Raw genomic sequence first — 21,263 nt, 5'->3', positions numbered from 1 at the left:
TACAATGTAAGGCTTTGGTATGGTGAATAACAAGTGCTAAATTGATAGTAGACATTACCATTGCTATTTCTACTAGAAAAGGATGAGTAGGAGTTAGCTTGGTAAAGAAAGAGTAAGAACTTGATGATTTCATTCCTGTGGTAATGGCATTCAGGAAGTGAAAGTGGAAGGAAAGGGGAGACCTTAGAAATTTGGGTGAAAAAGGAAGTAGTTGTGAGAGACAGTAATGAGACAGGCACAGCTAGGCCAGCCCGACACAAGGCACTGGTTGGCCTGGAAATGAGCTGGGAGAGAAGGTGTGGGAAGCAGTCCGACCACAGTGGGCGATATTGAGGCCCCATTCACAGGGACATCTCTGTGAGCAGTGCCATTGGGTAGGTACAACACAGCGTGTGCAGCTGAAGGGACAGCCTGCCTACATGGCTTTTCCCAGGCCCTGAACAGCAGGCATTGCTGTTGTGCTCAAAGTGTCTCATTGCTAGTATGCCCAAACCACCCATTTCAGTCAACAGTGGACAGCAGTGGGACCAGAGGCATCACCAACTTCTTTGGGATATATGGAAATCATGTCCAAAGAAGTCCATTTGTGACATGAGAGTGTGAAATTATCTTTATTTATCATAAAGCTGCAAGATCACAGACCTTCATTTTAGAATAACAAGGGTTAGAGGAAAATAGCTCCAGGCCACAAATCCCAAGTGTGGAGACTTATTCTCCAGTGAAGTTATCTCAACATGGATTTGTCTAGAAAAACACAGAGCTTTATTCCTCCAGGTAGATGACAGAGAGAAAAACGATTTCTCCATCCTTCCTGCTTCTGTAGATATGAAACTTTCCTCCTGGGTAGATCCACCTCCCCTGCATGCTTTCCCTGCCACTCAGGCCTCCAGCATCGCAGATGCCCTCACCATCGCTCCATCCTTCACTGCACAACTCCAGGTGGCGCCATTCAGACAGATCCAATGTGAACTGCACTCCCTTACCTAAACTCTGCCCTGGAGATGTATAAGCCAGCAACCCTACACATCACATCCACATGTTGGAAAAAGCAGGAAAAATGATGAATGTGCAGAGAAAACTTTGGGCACAAGATGAAAATACACAAAATGCTTATATCTATAGGAATCCTTGGGTTATTGTATATTCAACAGAACAAAAGGAACAACAATGATAAGAAATTGCAATTAAGCTTGAGTGATTAGAGGAACATAGTGCCATTAGCAGCTGAATTGAGGGCAGAGAATGTCCCAGTACGGATTCTGAAGAAATTAGGAGTGGCCCCATAAAGACAATTAAATGGAAGTGAAGAGGGAAATGAGTTTTATCTGGGACACTTTGAGATTCAAGGTTTGTGAAACAAAAAAGCAGTTAGAAAAAGTGTAGATTTGGCACCCAGAGAAAAATTAGGAGTAAAAAGTTAAGATTTTTAAAGTCATCCATGAAAGATGGTATTTGAAACCAAGGGAATAAATAAGTTATCATTGTGGGAAGTAAAAAGACAAAGAAGCTGACTCATTCTCGGAGCATGCCTATACATGGAAGGGGACTTGGAAAAAAAGGGAGCCTCAAGTGACAGCTAGACAATGAGAGAAATAGAAAAACCAGAGGCTTCCAAAGTCATGGAGGCACAGAGAGGTTTTCAGAAGGTAGGTTTCTCTAGTATATACTGTTGAGAGACATAAAGGGGCTCAGAGGGTCATTAGTGACTCTAGAGTCATAGGAGTGTTGGCTCCATGAGGGTTGGGACATGCCCTTCCTAGTCATGTTTCCAATGCTCAGCGCTGGTGATGCAGAGAAAAGCAACAAGCATTGCTGGAATAAAGTTGAACAGCTGACCTGGAAGCTTGATTGCAAGGAGTTAATAATAAACCATGATTATAGTTTAAAGTTTAATGACTCAATACAACTTTGTAAAAGAAAGTTAAAAAAAAAAAAAAAAAACTACCAGTATACACCCCGTTAACCTCATTACATGATTCTACAGAGGAAGCACTTTTCTACTTTCAGATAACTGAAACTCGCCTGAGGCCAGGGGCAAGAGGCTATTCCTCGAATCTTCTAGGTCATACTTCTCTGAATGCAGCCATAGCAAAACTGTAAAACTTTCTGCTTTAGTTTCTATAAATTTATTAGGTTGACATAAACTTGCTTGCAAAGGTCTTGAAAATATCTAGAAGATGGAAAATAGACTTAAAATACTTAAAAGGCAAGCACTGTTTCCATGGAAACTTTTTTTAAATTATGCTTTCCCACCTGTTTGGCAAGATTAAAAGTGGGCCTATGAATTTCGTTACCTAGAAAAAGTTTCCAGGCCAAGAAAATATTTTTTGATATCCCAATATAAAACCTCTAGGGACTACAAAATAATCACCCTAAATCTATTTTCTATACAGACAGGGATTAACACATCATTCACAAGCTGTACTTTAAAAAGAGGATACTAATAACTAAAACTAATCTTTTGAGTGCTGAGGGCTTTACATGCATTATCTAATCTTCACAACAGCTCAATGACATAAAACACTTATGCATTTCATAACAGTTCCATGAGATAAAAAGCTAATTAATGTTCATCTTACATGTGAGGTAACTGAGGTTTAGATGGGCCAATTTTCTCAAACTCACACAAAGACTAAGCAGAAGAGCTAAGATTTATAGAATAATATCATAGATCTCATAATGATCCATTTTCATGGCTGTATGATATTCCATTGGATCGCTCCCATTTAAAATTAAATAAATTTGACTTATTTAAAATTAGACTTTTTAAAATAGGAAATCATGGAATAGGTAGCCAATCTGCAAAGGGAGCAGTTCACAGGTTCCTAAAGATCTTTTAATACTAATGGACCCACCTGCCCAATTCACCTAAATGAGGGTGGCCAATGCCACTCAGTGCTGCAAAAATAAGGAATGACAGGAGACGAATGAGTAAAATCTGACTCCCATCTAAGTTCCACTGGATTCAAGCACTAGAGACTTCCTAATTAATGGTGTCCCTTCCTCTTCTTCTACCTTCACTAGCCTGTTTTTCCAGGAAAATGGTGGTGGGATGAATATGTCTTAGGCCAGATTCCTTAGAAAATAGCTTAAGGCCATGCTTCTAATGCCAGTACCTTTCAGCAATTCCAGGGAAGCCAGAATGAGGGGAAAAGAGTAACAAAGCACAGAAAGCAAATACAAGATGGAGTGGGACTAGCTGGCCACGGCTTCACATAAAACATAGCTTGTTGCCTGGTCATCTAAGAAAGGCTATTGGGACTTCTGCATCTCAAAACCTTCCATTGGTGCTAGGAGAGGAAATGTATTTGGCAGCTCCCATCTGTTTTTGTTCCCCTTTGGTCAGAGTTCACCAAATAGTGACCCAACTTCCCCAATGTTGGGGTACATCTTCTGGCTCCTGCTGGATTAGATAGGGAGGACAGATTCCACACCTTTCAGTGTGTTGCTTCATCTGAACCCAGAAATGGTAGGAGGTCCCTTAGCAGTAGTCTCAGGTGGCTGAATGGTTCAGACCAGCAAAGTTGGTCACCATGTCAATGCAGAGTTGGTGGGGCTAAGAGGGTTGGAGATAGGGTGCCTAAGGGGCAGCCAATATAGGAGGCTTATATATGGATAGAAATCCATAAAGGCATGCAATCTCACATGTACAGAAAATAGAAGAGATGACCTAATAGGTCTTGCTGGACTTGCCATTATTTGTGCTCACAGAGTTTCTACAGGTTATTAGAATTCTGACTGTGACAGAACATCACCCATTCATTTCTTCATTCATTGAATAAGTATTTGTTTAATATCTCCTGCTGTAGATATTATCTAGTGAAATTCTAGGGATAGAGGAGTCTAAGACCCAGCATTTCAAACTGGCAGTATGGTATCCATAAGAACAAACATAACAAAACAATATGGTCAATTAAAAGGTGTGATTTTGGGGCTGGGGCAGTAGCTCAGTGGTAAAGTGCTTGCCTCGAAAGTATGAGGCACTGGGTTCGATCCTCAGCACCATGTCGGAAGCCATTCTCACACGTGACTGGGTGACTCCCGGTTAGGGTCTGAGGCGCTCTGGCTGTGTCGGAGCTTTCCCGGCCCTCTCCTGATGAGAGAACCTGTCCGTGTGGGGGTGTAACTGACCACTGACCCCGGAGGCCCAATCACTGACCCTGACCTTGGAGTGCGGCCCCCCTTCAACCTTCATTGGATGGAATTCTCCCCTGAATTTCTTGCTCCCCAATAAAAGGCTACTCCCTGGCGTGCTCGCTCTCTCTCTCTCCTGCTAGCCCTGAGTAATCCTTGCTGCCCTGCCGGGCGGTTAGAGGAGGGAACCAGAGAGGGGAGCCGTCTCGGACCTAGTCATAGAAAAAAGGTAACTGAGTCTGTGTGTTTATTTCGATCTCGCTAGCTAACTTTTATGCCAAGAACCTCATTAATGAAACCATTGCGCTGGCCGCATGGTAGAGCACCACATAAAAATAAATAAAGATATTGTATGTTCATCTACAACTAAATAAATATTTTTTTAAAAAAGGTGTCATTTTACTAAGCCATATTTAAACAGTCATGATAACAGGCAAAATCACTGTTTCCTATGCAAATGTATATAACAGATATTCCAGATCCTTAGGTCCATCTCCAGACCTTCTGCCTAATCCCATATTAAAATATCATCTACTGACTCCAACCCCTGAAGTATGTATCAGGGATGAGATACCATGTCTTACTCTTATCTATAGATAAGAAGGGAAGCTGAGGCTCAGAAAGGAGGCTGGAGTTCATAGAAGCCCTAAGATTCAGCCTTAATGTTAGGAATAGATGATATAGAGATGGCCTAAGGTATCTGTTTTGTACATGTCTTAGAAATCTGAAGTGTAATAGTTTCTTATAAGGCCCCCACTCAAAACAGCTGCATTAAAATTTAATAGGCTCACACTGAGCCTAAGAGACAAATGAAAGCATGTCGTTTTTCTGAACCACCAGTAATTCAGTGTGATGAAGCAATGAGCCAGAAGAAGAGCTATCAGGCAAGAGGCAGAAAAGACCAGAAGGAGACAGATCAAGCAGAGCCTTGTAGGCTGGGCTAAGAAGGTTGTTTCATCACAGAGGCAAGGAGTCCAACTAAACAACTGAACTGGCAATAGAGATCAACTAAACATGATTTGCTTTACATTTAGAGATCATTCTGGAAGCAATGAGGAAGATGGATTAGAAGGTGGGAAAATGAGCTTGTAATTATAGTGATCAGGCACTGCAAGATGAGGGATAGAGCAATGTTTTTACAGCTATTTAGGATGTAAGATCAACAAGATATGAGGATAAAGTCTCTTGGGGTTCATTTAGATTGAAGAAGTAATTACATGGTAGGTGAATGAATAAGACCCTTGGAAAACTGGATCAATTTTGTACTATTCATCATTACAAGGACTTAGAAGGAAGAACAATTCAAGAGTGGCAGTGATGGGATGAGTTCAGTGTTAAATCCAGAGCGTTTGATGGGCCTATGCAACAATCATTGAGGTGTCTATGGGTCCTGTTAAATAGGCAGGTCTAGAGCTCAGAAGAAAGATGAGCATTGCTAATTCAATGTAAGAGGTCACAGAAAAAAGGGAGTTTCAATTAAGTCACTCAGAGAATAATATGAGTAAAATAAAAATCAAGGTTGGAACCTTAGGGAAGGTTAATATTTGTGTATCAAGCACAGGATAAGCAACTACTTGGGAATTCTCTTATCACCTTTTTTGAGGCCTGGGTCAAATTCAACTTCAACACTCTGGTGAAAAAACATGGTTCTCTTACAACTCAGAGGAAGACCAGGTAAAAGAGATATCTGTGTTCACTCCAACTAATTGAGCTTTAGGTAATACTGAATTAAGGGAGCACAAGAACAATACTGAATTAAGAGAGGGGTAAGCAGGAGGCATGAGGATCACAGGGGTTAGAGATTTCTGTGTCTCTGCCTTTCTAGCATTTGAAAAAGTGCACCTCCTTTACCTTCTATAGGACAGGTTTCTATGGGTGTGCCAAGGTGCTTCACACACCTGTACTGCTACTTCTACTACATGCATGTGTCCCTCACGAGGAACAGTGATCTAGTTAGGACCAAGACTAAGATAAATAATGCAAACTTGAAGGCCTCTCCCTGGAACTGATTCTTTTCCTCCTTTCCTTCCTTTCTACCCTCCTTCCTTCCTTTCTTTTTTTTTTTTTAAATTATAGCTCGCTGCATCTCTTTGAGTTTTAATTTAAGCCACAGACTCCTTTTTAAAGTATTTTTTTTTAGTTGTAGATGGACAAATATCTTCATTTTATTTATTTATCTTATGTGGTGCTGAGGATTGAACCCAGTGCCTCACACATGAGAGGGAGTGATGTACCACTGAGCCACAACCCCAGCCCAGCCACAGACTCTTGGGTCTTGAAAAGTGATATACATGTAACATCATTTGCAATTTAAGGTGCTTCACAAAATCCATACAAAAACCCCCTAGGGATCTGTGGACTCCCTGTTAAAAGCTCCCACCCCAGAACAATTTATCTAGCTCAAGTCACTTTCAGACTTTTCAAAACCAAAAGCATTCGAGAGGAGAATAGAAGGAAGCCAGGCACTGTGGCTTCTACTGACCCTGAACTGATAATTCCTTATTTCCGTTTTCATTAATGTGGAGGATATCGCCTTTCCTTTTCTGAGAATCCTTCCCCTCCCTCTTCCCCCAACAAACCAGACACACAGTCATAGCACCAAAACAACCCATCCAAACACTAAAGCTCAGGCTGCAGCAGTTGGCCTTCTGGGCTGCAGCTGTGCATGGGCTGGGCTGACTGCAACGTTATCCTCGTGAACCAGCCCTCTCACAAACAAGACACATCCCGAGTTCTTGTCTGCTGACTGAAGGCAGGGGCACGTGGGTGTCTCCAACTGCCAAGGACAGACGTGATGAACTGGGACACACTGGGTGGGCTTGGCACAATGTGAGAGCTGAATAAATATCTGTTGACTGAGGGCTGGATCCAGAAGAGCAGGGCCTGGGTTTTGATATATGAAATGCACTATTAATATTCCATCCTTTTTAAAATAAATTGTAAATTGGAGAGTAGATATGTTAAGAAATGTCCCAATTGGGACAAAAGAGCTCTCACATTATGAAATGTGAGCAAATGGGCACCTTTAAATGGTGACGACTCACCCATCCCCACACTCATAGTTTTTTTCCCTTTTCCTATTCATTTTTCTAATTTCTATACAGTTTTCTTATAAAAAGAATACATTTTCACTAAAGAAAATCTGGGAAACATAGAAAAGCACAACCACTGGTATACTTCTAAAATGATATAATTTGTAAAAATTCCGTTTGTGTGCACTTCAACTTCCCAGGGACACTTCCATTGTTTAAGATAAGGTGTTCCTGGTGGGGGCAGGAGAGGTTGTCACCACAGACAAATGGGGCAGGATCCAATGACCTTGTGACTCCCTAAGCTTGTACCTTAGTGGCAAAGAATTATTTATTCTATTGTTCTTTCCAAGTTGATGGAAATTTCCCATCATTGATGCCTATTCTTTTATTTCCTCAACCTGAAAGACCAGAAAGAAAAACTTAATCACTAGAAGGTTTTTCCTATTAATTTTTTTTCCTCCTTTGATGTTTCTAATGTTTTCTTCTTTCAGTCCTCACATCACCCATGCCCATCTGGAAAGTCTCTCTGAAACTCTGTTAGGATTTAGAAACAAACCACACCATTACATATTTGGTCCTGCCACCACTAATAGTAGTTTTTCTTTTGGTGGCCGTCTCACTGACAGTAACTCTTGCAAAACAGAAAAGCCACAAATTCAAAGTATATCAACTATAAATGCAAACACACAGACACAATAATTAGGGAATAGAGAGACAAGACTTCAGAACGTGATTCTCCCTATCCCTGAATTCTTATTTACATATTAGAGAAGGAAACTTCCTAAAAAATAGAATTCAAATAATATTATTCTGAAACAAAGTGGTTTAAATGCATTTTCTAATCAACCACAAAACTCGAATCTAAAATTGTAGGGAAAATCAGCTAGTGTATTAATTAGAAGAAAGTATAAGTAATTTTTTACATGGCTCATGGTGGCAAAGAGCAGGCATGAAGTTAATGGATATAATATTAAAACACTGTCATTACCAGGGATATCCCTTTCCTACCCATGTTTTGACTTTCAGATCTCTGAATGCTCCTGCAGCTGTGATTCATGTAGCAACTGCCACAAAAATGGGCACACTTGATCTTTGGATGTAGTGTTTCAAATATGAAGGAAACCTAAGTGCCTGACTTGTGTGCAGAACTTACTGGAGTATCTCCCTGACCTCCCCTTTTTATTTGAATAAACAGAAGAAAAATGGTAGCGGTATGAGTTAAATTAAAATATGGTTTTCATCTCCGGGAAAATTCAAAAGGCTTTAAAAATGTGTAAGTTGTCACTGTTCCTCAATTCCAACATGTTGGCATGAACAGTGAGAATTTTATAATGAATAAAGGAAGAACAGATTCATCACTTTAATGCAGCACTTAGGGAGCCCTCAGACCTGTGCACTGAGTTTTTTAATACTAGTTCCCTTCTCACAGGTAAGGAAACTGAGTCTTGAAGGCTAAGTAACCTGCCCAAAGGCACAAAGCTAATAAGACATCAAATGGCAACTACTCTTACTATATTAACTTTAAAGTCCATGTATTTAACCACAGCATTATAGAGTTCAAAAGATAACTATACTAAGAAAATGCCAACATCCCAAAGGGCCACATTGCATTTTATCCTGGCAAAGTGAAAGAAAGGGCAACTAGAGAACTAAAGCCAGCTTGACTTTTCCACTGGAGCTCAAATGCCACTCCTCAATCAACTATTTTCATTCCTTCACAGCTATAGGTCCCATTTGTAAGCCTGAGTCCATCCCAAAGATGAATTCTTGCCTTGAATTCTTACCTGACTCTGCCTGATGCCCATCTTCATGTAAATGTCTAAGAAGCCTGTCAAACTTAACATATCCAATATTGACCAACTACTATCTCTCCCAAAATGACTGCAGCAAAAGCCTTCCCTATCCAAGATGATGACAGCTCTATCTTTCCAGTACTCCTGGCCCAAAACATCAAGTAAACCACTCTTGCCTTCTCTCTCCCTTCTTGCAGGGTTTCTCCCAGGTTTATTTTACAAAAAGGCAATTTACAATCATATGTCTGATGTGATTCTTTAAAACGGCTAATTGCCCTGGTACACATGGATTTCACTTGCACATAATTCATCATGAGTACCCCTATAAAGGCACTCACGTGGCTGCATCTATTATGGTATTGTCTGACCTACACACTGTGATATTCACTTATCACTTTATTTTCATGTATTATTTGATATACACTTATGTAACACTCCCTAGCTGCTAGATGCTTATGTCAAAGTCCTTACAACTCATTTAGTTAAATAACTCCTGTAGTCTTTATAATAAGTCTATGTAACAGGTTCTATTATTTCTTTTATAGAGAGAAAAAACTGAGAGGGAGGTTAAATAACTTACCCAAGACTTCATCATTCAAACTTGGACAGCTGATTCCCAAGTCTATTCTCTTAACCACTTCACCATGCTCTACCCATGAGACATACATTTTTTCCCTATTTTTTCCCCTGTAAGTAGAGATATATATGCATAAATGAACCTACACTTTTATCTACTTTTTTTTATGGCTAGGACCCATCCCTGTAAAGTGCCTGGTCTTTTTTCATAGGTAAAAGATAACTAAATTACAGGGGACCAAAATCCCTGCTCCTGGGCTGGGGCTGTAGCTCAGTGGCAGAGCACTTGCCTAGCATGTGTGAGGTACTGGGTTCAATCCTTAGCATCACATGAGCAAATAAAATAAAGTCATTCTGTCCATCTACAACTACAAAGTATTAAAAAAACAAAATCCCTGCTCCCATGAGCATTGTGCTGTGATCCAGACAGAGCATATATGATACATGACAGCAAATAATTCTGACTCTTCAGAACTGTATCCCCAAGGACTGCTCAGGGATCAACCAGCAGCAGAGTATGTGAGCTCCAGGATCCCTGATTCCAACGGATGGCACAGCTGGAGAAGTCAGCAAATACAGAACCTGGCTGTTGTAGACAGCACCACTGCCCAAGCTAGTTAGGTTGGTGAGTGACTGAGAATCATAATGCATTTACTCAAATAGATCACTGCTCTCTCATCTCTCTTTTTAAAGGTTGCTCTATGACAAAAATGATAAAGGAAGAGGAAATAAGAGAAAGAAGTGTGCTTCTACTAACCTACTGATTGCGTGAACCAACAGCCCCAAAATAAGGGCAGTTTCCCTCCAACAGAATCTCCAAGGGTGTGGACAGAGTGGACAGGTAGCCCCCATTAACTTTCTTTTTTTTTGATACTGGGGATTGAACTCAGGGGCACTCAACCACTGAGCCACATCCCCAGCCCTATTTTTGTATTTTATTTAGAGAAGGATCTCACAGAGTTGCTTAGCATTGTGCTGTTGCTGAGGCTGGCTTTGAACTTTCAATCCTCCTGCCTTGGCCTCCAGAGCCACTGGGAATATTAATTTTTTTTCTTTTAGTTGTAGATGGACACAATACCTTTATATTATTTATTTATTTTAAATATTTTTTTAGCTACACATGGACACAATATCTTTATTTTGTTTATTCATTTTTATGAGGTGTTGAGGATCAAACTCAGTGCCTCACGTGTGCAAGGCAAGGACTCTGCCACTGAGCCACAACCCCAGCCCCATATTTATTTATTTTTTATGTGGTGCTGAGGATCAAACCCTGTGCCTCACACATGCTAGGCGAGTACTCTACCACTAAGCCACAACCCAAGCCCCACCATTACCTCTTTAGAGCACTTCTCCTTTTGTTTCCAAATACTATGGTGACTGAGATCACACCTAAAAGATTAACAGAGGTGGATTCAAAGCACAGCATCTCTGATAAATTACTTAATCTCAGATATAGTCTCATCTGCAAAATAAGATACCACCATTCCTGACCTTAGTGAACTGAGGTGCAAAAAACATGAGATGATGTGGCAGAGGACCTAACCACTTAGTAATACTCAATGAATGAAGCAACTGATAGTGATTTTGATAACTGTTTCCCACACCCTTCAAGTGCTCAAAGTTAGAAGTGGAGGGAAATGCAAAACAAAGAATGAAATTTAACATTTAAGCATTATATATGCTAATAAATTCACTGTCTATGGATCACCACAGCCTTATCTACTTAATCACAATATTATGATTCTTCTCTTTTAAAAGTTTAAGTCAGAGCCAGGAGCGGTGGTGATGCCTATAATCCCAGTGACTCTGGAGGGAGGCTGTGGCAGGAGGATCTTGAATTCAAAGCCAGCTTCAGCAATGGCAGCAAGGTGCTAAGCAACTCAGTAATTGAGTATCTCTGAATTCAATCCCCAGTACCCTCCACCTCAAAAAAAAAAAAAAAAAAAGCTTAAGTCAGAAAAAAAGACAAATATACTCAGTTTCTACAGCAAACAGTAAAACAAAATCTACTTTTATTTAAAGCATCTAATTTTTAAAAATCAATTAGCTAACTTCAAAAGGCAGCCAACAGAGGATTCAATCAAACTGGTAAAGGGGGTCTATCAAACTGGTGTCTCATTTCAAAATTCAGGCAGATTGAAAGCAACTGATAGGCCCACCTGCTATACTGGTTGGCATTTGGTCTGAAAAATACTTAATGTCATTTCATTCAGATGGTGTGTGTATACAGACCCACAGCACTAAAACCATACCTTGTTTTAGTGAGCACCAGAATTGAGTCTGAAAGAGAAAGAGTAATGATCTTTCAATTTAGAATTAATGAGAACTTTTGGGGTTATAGTTTTTCCATGGAATATAATGCTACCTGGAAAGATCCCAACTAGATGTCAGGGTCCTAAGTTCTTCTTCTCACCCTTCTTATGGAGATCTGTAAAACAACTTAAACTAGACACTACCCAAATGTCAAGGGAGATGGCATCAGTTAACATGGAAATGCCAGAGGATTCCTGCATGACTTTAAACAAGTCACTTGACCTTTCTGGGTTACTTTGGAAATGTAGAGAGACTGATCATCTGGCAGTATGACACAGTTTATGGTAGGATTGAATTTTATTTATAAACAGGTTTGACATCCTTATCTTCAAAGTGCTTTCCTATTAATAAAATGAACATGTTAAGAGGAAATCAGAGTCCAATATCACTCATCTACTAATGAATAATCTTAATGTGTTAGGAGGTTATACAAACTGTTATATGCAAGAACATTCAGATTCCATGGTCAAGTGGCAATCAAGTGGGGGAAGACTTTAAGAAGTAATTAGCTCAAACTTCCCTTCTCCTATCCTAACTGATTCTTTTACTTCAGATACATTATCTTGTCAGTGAACCTGAAACAGGATTGTCCCCCAGTGAAGAACTTCAGTTCACTTAGATCTATTTCCTACAAAACTAGTGCTTCCACCTAGCTAAATCCTATTTCTGCATTCAGCCCAGTACAACCTTTATGGACCTTCCCAGCCCAGCACAACCTCCAAATGATTCCCTGTCTGAATTTACAGCACTTGGTACTCTCTTTGATTACTTGCCTACTGTTGTTGTTTAACTATTAATGGTTTTGCACAAATATTATGTTGTTTCACTCTCAGAACAGAGGCAATGTCAGAAGACTGAGCATTACACTTCTGAGTTCCTCAGAACTTGTTCCTCAGGGTCCCACACTCAGAAGATGGTCAATGCCCATTCACATGAACTACCTTCCAAAGGTTTTACCAGGCCAGTAGCAAAGAGCTATTGCTAGAGACAGCATAAAGAGAGGATAGTATTTATCTAGTGATCTTATTTTTACATTTCTTACATACTAAACTGCTGAATAAATATTATACAGTGATATATGGGGGGACATATTAGAGATAGTGGCAATTTCTTTTTCTTTTTTCTTTTTTAAACTGTGGATTGAACCCAGGGGTGCTCTACCACTGAGCTACATCACCAACCATTTTTGTTGTTTTATTTTATATTCGCAGACAGGGTCTCACTAAAGTTGCTTAGGGACTCCTTAAGTTGCTAAGGCTGGCCTCAAACTTGCAACCCTCCTGCCCTTCTGGCTAGTTTCTCTCTCTCTCTCTCTCTCTCTCTCTCTCTCTCTCTCTCGGAAGGGGTACTAGGGATTTAACCCAGGAGTACTTTATCACTGAGCTACATCCCCAGTCCTCTTTTAAATTTTCTTTTTTTAAAAATATGTATTTTTTAGTTGTAGGTGGACACAATACCTTTATTTTAATTTTCATGTGGTGCTAAGGATCAAACCCAGTGCCTCATGCATGCCAGGCAAGTGTTCTACCCCTGAGCCACAGCCTCAGCCCCTTAAATTTTCTTTTTTGAGACAGGATGTTGCTAAGTTACAGAAGCCCTCTCTAATTTGCTGAGGCTGGCCTCAAACTTGCAATCCTCCTATCTTGGCCTCCTGAATCATTGGGATTATAGGCATGCACCACTGTACCCAGCTTGGCTAGTTTCTTTTATTGCTCTCACTCTTTTTAGGTCTAGGGTTTTATTTGTTGCATATTTTGAAACTTTAAGCCAAGTATTCTAAAAACCTACTACAATTCTTTATAGAGCTTGTAGAGGTCAAGCCTGAAACAGGAGAGGTAATGGCTTTTCAGAATTACCTGGAGAGGCAAACAGTTGGCCTTAGGTCTCCAGGACAGAAGTCTGATTCTAAACTTTCTCATCCACCTCTGGAGATACCCAGAACCCTCCTGAGACAGAAAAATCTCCTGTTTCAAAAAAACACTTTCAAGATGTGATTTATCTGTCAAATCTCAACTAGAACAAGGGTCTTCTCAAATCTCATTTCATTTTACATTTTGAACCCACCATGATATTTATTATTTTAGACAAAATGAATTTGCATAGAGTCTAGTTTTTCTATCTACACTCCAGTGGACCATTTTGTACTCATCTCACCTTGAAACAAATATTCTAACGCTCAAGCAAGCACTTAAGTGTTGACCAAGGAAGTATTCAATGCCTCCACATGCTGTCTTTTGAATGGACACACTACTTCTATCTGGGCCCTAGGTAGAATTCAAACTTTCGTCATTGAGAAAAAATATAACAAAAAATAAATAAAAGAAACCCTTGTTGTATTTTATTGCCTGCATCATATACACCCCTTAACATATTTCTTCCTTAACAACCATTTTTAAAATGCTCTTTCATTGTAGGAGTGATGAGTCAGTTAGAATTGTTGTGCTTGCTCCACCTATTAGAATAAGCCAAATGATTTGGGATGGGTTGATCTTGGGTTCACAGGGAGTTATTTGTCAAGGGAGTGGAGGGGATGGACTACAATTTGCATGACCACACAGGACAGATGTTTATTCACAAAGGTTACCTCAAGTGACACAAGCAATTTCTTGGTTGGACTGTATTAAAAGTCAGCCAAGTGTCCACCCAATGGGCAACTCAGTTCCAGAAGAAATTATGACTGGGATGACAAGAAGCATGAGGGACTGGGATTGGGATATGTGGACAGGCTTGAGTGAGAGGTCTGGAGCCAGACTAAAGGGTGTGTGCTCAATGACAGGATGGAGAGATTGGGCAGAATTACAGAGGGAGGGGACAAAGCAGCACTTGGATACTGCTTACTTCTCTGAAACTGAGCTTTTTTGTTACTGCTGCCATTTGTTTCCTCACTAGAAGAACTGCATTTGCAATTTAATATAAATCTAGAGACTCAGTCACTTTTATAGACCCCATTGCTAATGGACAGAGCCAACATTGAGCAAAATTGCTACATGGAGAATGCTAGAACCTTACAGCCTTTTTCCTCCTTCCATTGGGACCCTTCCATTTAGGTCTTTCTCTCAACCACATCTTATGTTCTACCTTCAGTGGTTTTCAAAGTGTGGTCATTGGACCAGCAGCATCAGTATCACCTAAGCACTGGTCAGAAATGCTAATTCTCAGGCCCCACCCAAACTGATCAGTGAAGAAACTCTGTGACGGGACGACGGGATCAGCAATCTACTTTTCTCAAACCTTCCCTGATTCTGATGCACACTAAAATCTGAGAACTGCTGCTTTAAATGATTTTCAAGATAACTTAAGGTTGAGAGCATGCACCTTTTAGGAGAGGACTTATAAAGAAGATAAGCCACTCAAGTGAAAATGGAAATTTTCTAGTAATGGAATTTCCTGTCACATAAAGAAAGACAGTGAGAGATTCAAGGCCACTATATTCATTCAGACTTTCACCATCCCTTCCCTTTCATCTCACCTATACCAATCTTCTCTCCATATTGCCACTAGAGATGTATGCACAGTGGGAAAACCTGACCCTATCAAATCCCAATTTAAAACCCTTCAGTTACTACTCCCTGCCCATAGAAAGGCCCAAGCCCCTGGCACACAACCCAAAGTCCTTCATTATCTGCCGCTGGGCCACTTCCCTGACCTTGTTTCCTTCTGTACCTTCCCACATACTCTGTCACATTTTTGCTATCTGCAGGAAGCTTACACTTCCTCATACCTCTGACATTGGGCTTGACCATGTGATTGACCTTGGCCAACGGCATGAGAGCTGAAGGGACAGCTGCCACTTCTGAGCAGACTTGAAATGTCATAGTTTTGTTCTGTCACTTTCTCTCTTTTCCTTTGCCATAATGAGATTAGCATTGTCCCAGAGAGAGGCTGTTTTATAAGCTCAGTGGGTCCCTAAATAAATAGATGAGGACAGAACTACAATTGACCTACTCTGGACATGCGGATCTTTGGGGGTTATTTGTTCTTTAGCCTAAGCTGACCATGGATATTTAGGTCATTCCTCTTTCTGGATGTCTTCTCTCTTCTACTCTATCCTTTCCAATCCCACTGTAGCCCTAGTTTCACAAAAGACTTGCTCATCATTTGACACTCAGTACCTCTCAATCAGGACTTTATCTTGCCTAGATGTAACTGATTACTCTCACTTTTAAGACCTCCTTTAGATGCTACAGATCAGTAACTATATCCCCAGAACTAGGCTTCCCATCTATTAACACTATACTTAGCATCCACTAAAATAAGAATAAATGTGAGTCTTCACTTGACAGAGCAAGGAGATTTTGGCTCAAAGAAATGAAGCGTTTTATTCAAGTTTCCCAGCCTCAGTCAGAGCCTGAATTTTCACAGGTGGCATCTGGCTCTGAACTTAGCAGTCTTGTCCTATGCCACATACCTCTCTCCATCCCCAGCAGTGAGTTTTCAGAACAGAGTAAAAGTCTCCTAGTAAACAATTGAAAAAAAAAAAAAAAAAAAAAAACTGTAACATTAATTTGAGACTTATAAGTTTGCATCTCTCTAGAAGTGAGTTTCTGATCTCCTGACCTCTCTTTCTCTCAGTTGATGTATATATTCTAAGACACATAGAAATGACACTGTACAAGAAATGGAGCATTTTGTCTACAACCAGGTCCCAGGCTGCATGGTTAGGGAAGTGTGAAAAGGCAGGCAGATGCAAATGCCATCACCCTAAAGAACCTTTAGGATGGTCCTTATGGGTTTGTCACAGGGTAGAACTCCAAAGAAGTCTGCTACATATTGATATTTTAGGTTTTTAAAAAATGAAGGGGGTCAAATGTTTAATCTTCAGATTAAACAAGGAAAGGAAAATGAAACCATGGCAAAAGACTGGACTAGACCCCCCCAGGTCAGATGCAGGATTAAATGCCTGAGAGTAACAACTGCAATTACAAGTTTCTAGGAGATGCTGGCATTTTGTTGTGTGGTGCTTTTCTTTTGTTTTTCCTTCACTCTTTTTTAACTCATTTGTTCATGGGAACATTAGGAAGTACAAAAACCTAAAAATATCCCACCCCTAATCAGCCATACTAGTGAAATATGAGCATTTAACAAACTACAGGGATTTATTTTTTTCATATAATATTCATACTAATTTTTTCAAGGGTTACAAAGCTTTGGTTTCTAGTTGGAGGCCATTTGTCTCAACATCACAATGGAGGAGGGTTTTTTTTTTTTAATATCCTCCTCCAAAGGATATATTACCTTTAAATGATATCATCAGTAACACTAATAATAGCATTTTTTTTTTCCTTTCAAGTATAGAAAGCTATTCAGAGATCTAAATGGTTGTTGGGCCAGTTTGGACACATCTGATTTACTTTTTAAACGTCCATCCACTTCATACAATAAAGTACTCAGTAAATGCTAAGTGCTGGCTCTCTGCTCTGTTTTTCAGACATTGGCTCCTATAATCCTCAAAGCAAGTTCAATCGGTATCGCCACTTTATAAATTAGAAGCGCGAGGCACAGGACATAAAGGGGAGAGGGAAAGAGTGAAAAGGAGAGGGAGGAAGAGAGAGAGGTGGGCAGGGGCCAGTAGCTGCATAACACTATAGTTAATGATTCACTCATAGCCCTCAGGCAGCTCCTTTCAGTAAGGGTTGCACCAGAGCGTGCGTGTACACACACACACACACACACACACACACACACACACACACACGTACGTCTCATCTCCAACTCTCTTCATCTCAGCCAGAGGCGGTGTCCGGCAAATTGCTTGGCAACGCGCGTAGGAAACTCCATCCAAAGCCCCGGGTCCAGGAGGCCTCTGGGCGCTGTCCAGCGGGCAGCCTGCCTGAGGGGCCAGGCTGGGGTCCTGTCTCCCGACACCCCGAAGGTGAGGCGGAACGCCAAGGCTGGGATTCCAGGCCAGGGGTGGGGGGTTTGGGGAAAGAGGCACCGGGCCCAGGGACACCTGTTGTCGCCTCCCCACTCTGGCCAGTGAAGCTGTCCTGGACGACCTGGGTCTCCAGGGAAGACACCTTGGCAACAAGTGCAGTGTAGGCTGCGGAGGTCACAGGGGTCTTCCCCCTACGCCTGCCCCCGCCCACCTTAGGCCGACTCACCTAAGCCCCTCTCACTCCCGGACGCCCGCGGCTTGGGGAAGTATCCCGCCTGGCGGTGGCTCGGAAGGCACTCGGGATGTGCGGAGCAGCACTGCGGCGCTAGGACCTCGCGGCCGGCCGCCCCCTGCCCGCTCCACCTGCGGGGCCCCTTTCTCCCGAGCGCTGGTGCCCCCGCCGCGGGGAAGGGCAGTTACCTGAGACGCCGTCCGCAGGGTCTCGAACGTCGACTGACAGGCGGCCGCCGCAGAGCCGGCTAGTGGGGTCCAGGGACCCAGCCGGCCGCAAGGCTCTCGCCACAGTCGCTCCTCGCCGCAGCGCAGCCGCCGGCACCCGACTCTCGGGCGTGCTGGGCGCCCGCCGACTCCCGGCGCCGCTCCCGCCGCTCCTGATTGGTTGGGGCGGGCGCCCAAGCTGCGCCGTGATTGGGCAGTTCGGGAGCTGGGCGGTGGGACCCACCGGCACCGCTGGGATCTGCTCCGCGAGCCTGCAGCGCTGCCGCCTCACGTTCCTACCGCGCCTCGGGGCCCGGGTCCGGACGCTGAAAATCGGTTCTTGTCCCCTTTGGGCCGAACAGGGCAGCTAAATACCGAAAAGTGTCGCTTCGAATAAAATGGAAGTGGAGGGCAAATGGTATCGCCTTGGAGGACCACCCACACCCCCGGGAGGCTAGGGGATTGGGGACTTCCAAGGTTCCAGTATTATTGGTCCCCTGGCCTCATCCCCACGTGAGGCTTTGACTTCATGTTCATTTTTGATACATTTTACCGTGCATAGGGCGTAGGTTTCAGGGCAGTAGCTTGTAAACAGTGGGCGCCAAATAGTGTTTGTGGACTTGGATTAAAATCTACACACAATCTCTATGTATTCCTACTGGAGCTCAGAAAAGGGAAGCCACTTGTCCAAGGTCCTAACCATGTCGACAAATTATTAAGAACACTGATGGGTGCTGTGGGGAGAAGTAAAAGAGCAAGATGGTGAGATTTTCATTTACAAGGAATTTAATAGCTAGGGAAATTAAGCTGATTTATAATAATTACCTATAACATTTTCGTGGTGCATATTATTTGATAAGAACCGTTCCAAGTGTATATTATATATATATATATATATATATATATATATATATATATAGAGAGAGAGAGAGAGAGAGAGAGAGAGAGAGAGAAATACAGGAAACAGCTTTCTAAGGACGTCCTTATGTACTGTGAGGCATGTAGACAAGTGACTCTAGGTATGAGCATAGAGAGATTTTCATCTGAAAGACAACAGTCACTCCATACTGTTTGGAGAGGCACAACTGGACCAGAAAGGGAGTGTGAGGGATGATCATTGTACCCATCTTCCAGTCTCTTCCCCTGTAATTCTTTAGCCCTCCCAAGATTTTCACCCACTTGAACTGAATCCTTCTAAAAAATAAATCCAACTGCTATGTCACCAGGCCTTTGTTCTGCCACTCTGAAAGGCATCCCCTCTGAACATCTATAGGCAATAAGTAGAAGTAAATAACACAGCATATGAAATCATTTTTCTGAAGGTATTTCTTCCTAGTTCTATTGTCTGCTAATAGAACTTGGGAGTGGAAATTTTGGATTGGTAGACAAGCATTTAAAGACTCAAGTGAAAACCAGCTTGCCCTAGTCTGAAAGTCTTATCTTCTACCTTAGGATGAGCTTAAAAGTCATGTACTGTGAGCAGCACAAGACCCTCGAGTTCCATTTTCTCTAGTTTATATCAATGAACAAATAATCGATTCATTTGTATTGAAAAGATGAACCAACTAGGCAATCGGTTGAGCCTCACCTAGTTGGAACACCAGAGCATAACAAGGTGGAGGCCATATGAGGACAATCCTTCCACATGCATCCCTCTTCCAGTGTCAGAAGCACAAGAAGACATCAAACCAGGAATACATAATTCTAGTTGCTAACTTTTCATAATTGTGAGGTTTTCTTTTTTTCTTTCTTTATGGTACTGGGGATTGAACCCAGGGTCACTCTATATTTATATCCCCAGACCTTTTTATTTTTTACTAGAGACAGGGTCTTACTAAGTTGTCCAGGCTGCTCTGGACTTGTGGATCCTCCTTCCTCAGCCTCCCAAGTAGCTGGGATTACAGGTATATACCATTGCTCCTGGACTCATTGCTGTGGTTTTTGCTAAAGCAGAAGTTCCATTTGAATTGATCATGCCATCATTCCAAAGGAGAACAGACAGCTTGTTTCAGCCAGAGAATGAGACTGCCCCATAACGATGTGGCACACTGCTCAATTCAGTTGCATTGCACTAAGCTCAGTCCAAGGATGATGAGTGAAAGAACAATCTGGATTCCCAAGACAAATCTCTGGAATGTTCGTATGGGCAGGAACTGCATGTATTTTGGTCTATCCACTGCCTTATCTAAAAAAAATTCTTTACTTAGTTCTGCCTCCTGCATCACATTTCTTCTTTTTGATAACCCCTAACTCAAGTCTTCACTAACTATCCCAAGCACTGAGCATTCTAGAGATCTGCTCTTATATGACCATCTTTTCAACTACAGAACTGTGCATTACTTAGCAATGAATCCCCAACACCTTGGCTAGTAAGTGGAACACAGCAGGTACTCAGTAAACATGAATTATAGACTAAAATTCTTGGCAGGCTAATAAGGTGACCTGACAGGCATTAAGGAGACTAGGCCTACACCCCTATCCTAGTCTTCAATAGGACATCCACCAGTTCCAGAGTAGATGGACATTTGATGTAGATGATCATTCAATCCAACTATGAATACTATGAGTAGGTTGTTCCTGTATGTAAAACACATTCACAAAAAGAGAAAAATGAGATCTTTCTTATATGTACACAAGATGAGATGGTATAGCTGATTCACAAAACTGTTTGGCAGTTCCTCAAAAAGTTAAACTTAGAGTTATCATATAACCCAGAAATTCTGACTCCTAGGTATATATCCAAGAGAAGTGGAAACATATGCCCACTCAAAAACTTGTACATGAATATTTATTATATCATTACTCATAATAGCTAAAAAATGCAAAGAAAAGAAAGCCATAAACTGATATAGTGGAGTATTACTCAGTCATTGTTTTAGTCAGCTTTTTCACTGCTGTGACTAAAGGACCTGATCAGCACAACTGTGGAGGAGGAAGAGTTTATTTGAGGGCTTGCGGTTTCAGAGGTCTTAATCCATCAAAGGCTGGCTCCATTTCTCCAGGTCTGAGATGAGGCTAAACATCCTGGCAGAGAGTGTGGCAGAGAGAAGCAGCTCACATCATTGGTGATCAAGAAACAGAGAGATTGTACTTTCCAGA

The 21,263-nt window shown here is 41.6% G+C and overlaps 1 protein-coding gene across 3 annotated transcripts in view; it reads right to left on the bottom strand.

Annotated features, from left to right (window-relative positions):
* The window catches only part of Ston2 (stonin 2), a 153,169-nt gene extending 134,899 nt beyond the window's left edge, over window positions 1-18,270 (bottom strand). For all 3 annotated transcript variants that reach the window (XM_076849787.2, XM_076849788.2, XM_076849786.2), the window contains exon 1: window positions 18,147-18,270. The gene's annotated coding sequence lies outside the window, so the exon portion shown is untranslated. The remainder of the gene's footprint in view (window positions 1-18,146) is intronic.
* Window positions 18,271-21,263: the final 2,993 nt, after the last annotated feature.

This window comes from Callospermophilus lateralis, chromosome 3 (genome assembly GCF_048772815.1).
Source record: "Callospermophilus lateralis isolate mCalLat2 chromosome 3, mCalLat2.hap1, whole genome shotgun sequence".
Lineage (NCBI taxonomy): Eukaryota > Metazoa > Chordata > Mammalia > Rodentia > Sciuridae > Callospermophilus > Callospermophilus lateralis.
The sequence above is the reverse complement of the archived record's forward strand: the minus strand, read 5'-3'. Positions and strand labels throughout refer to the sequence as shown.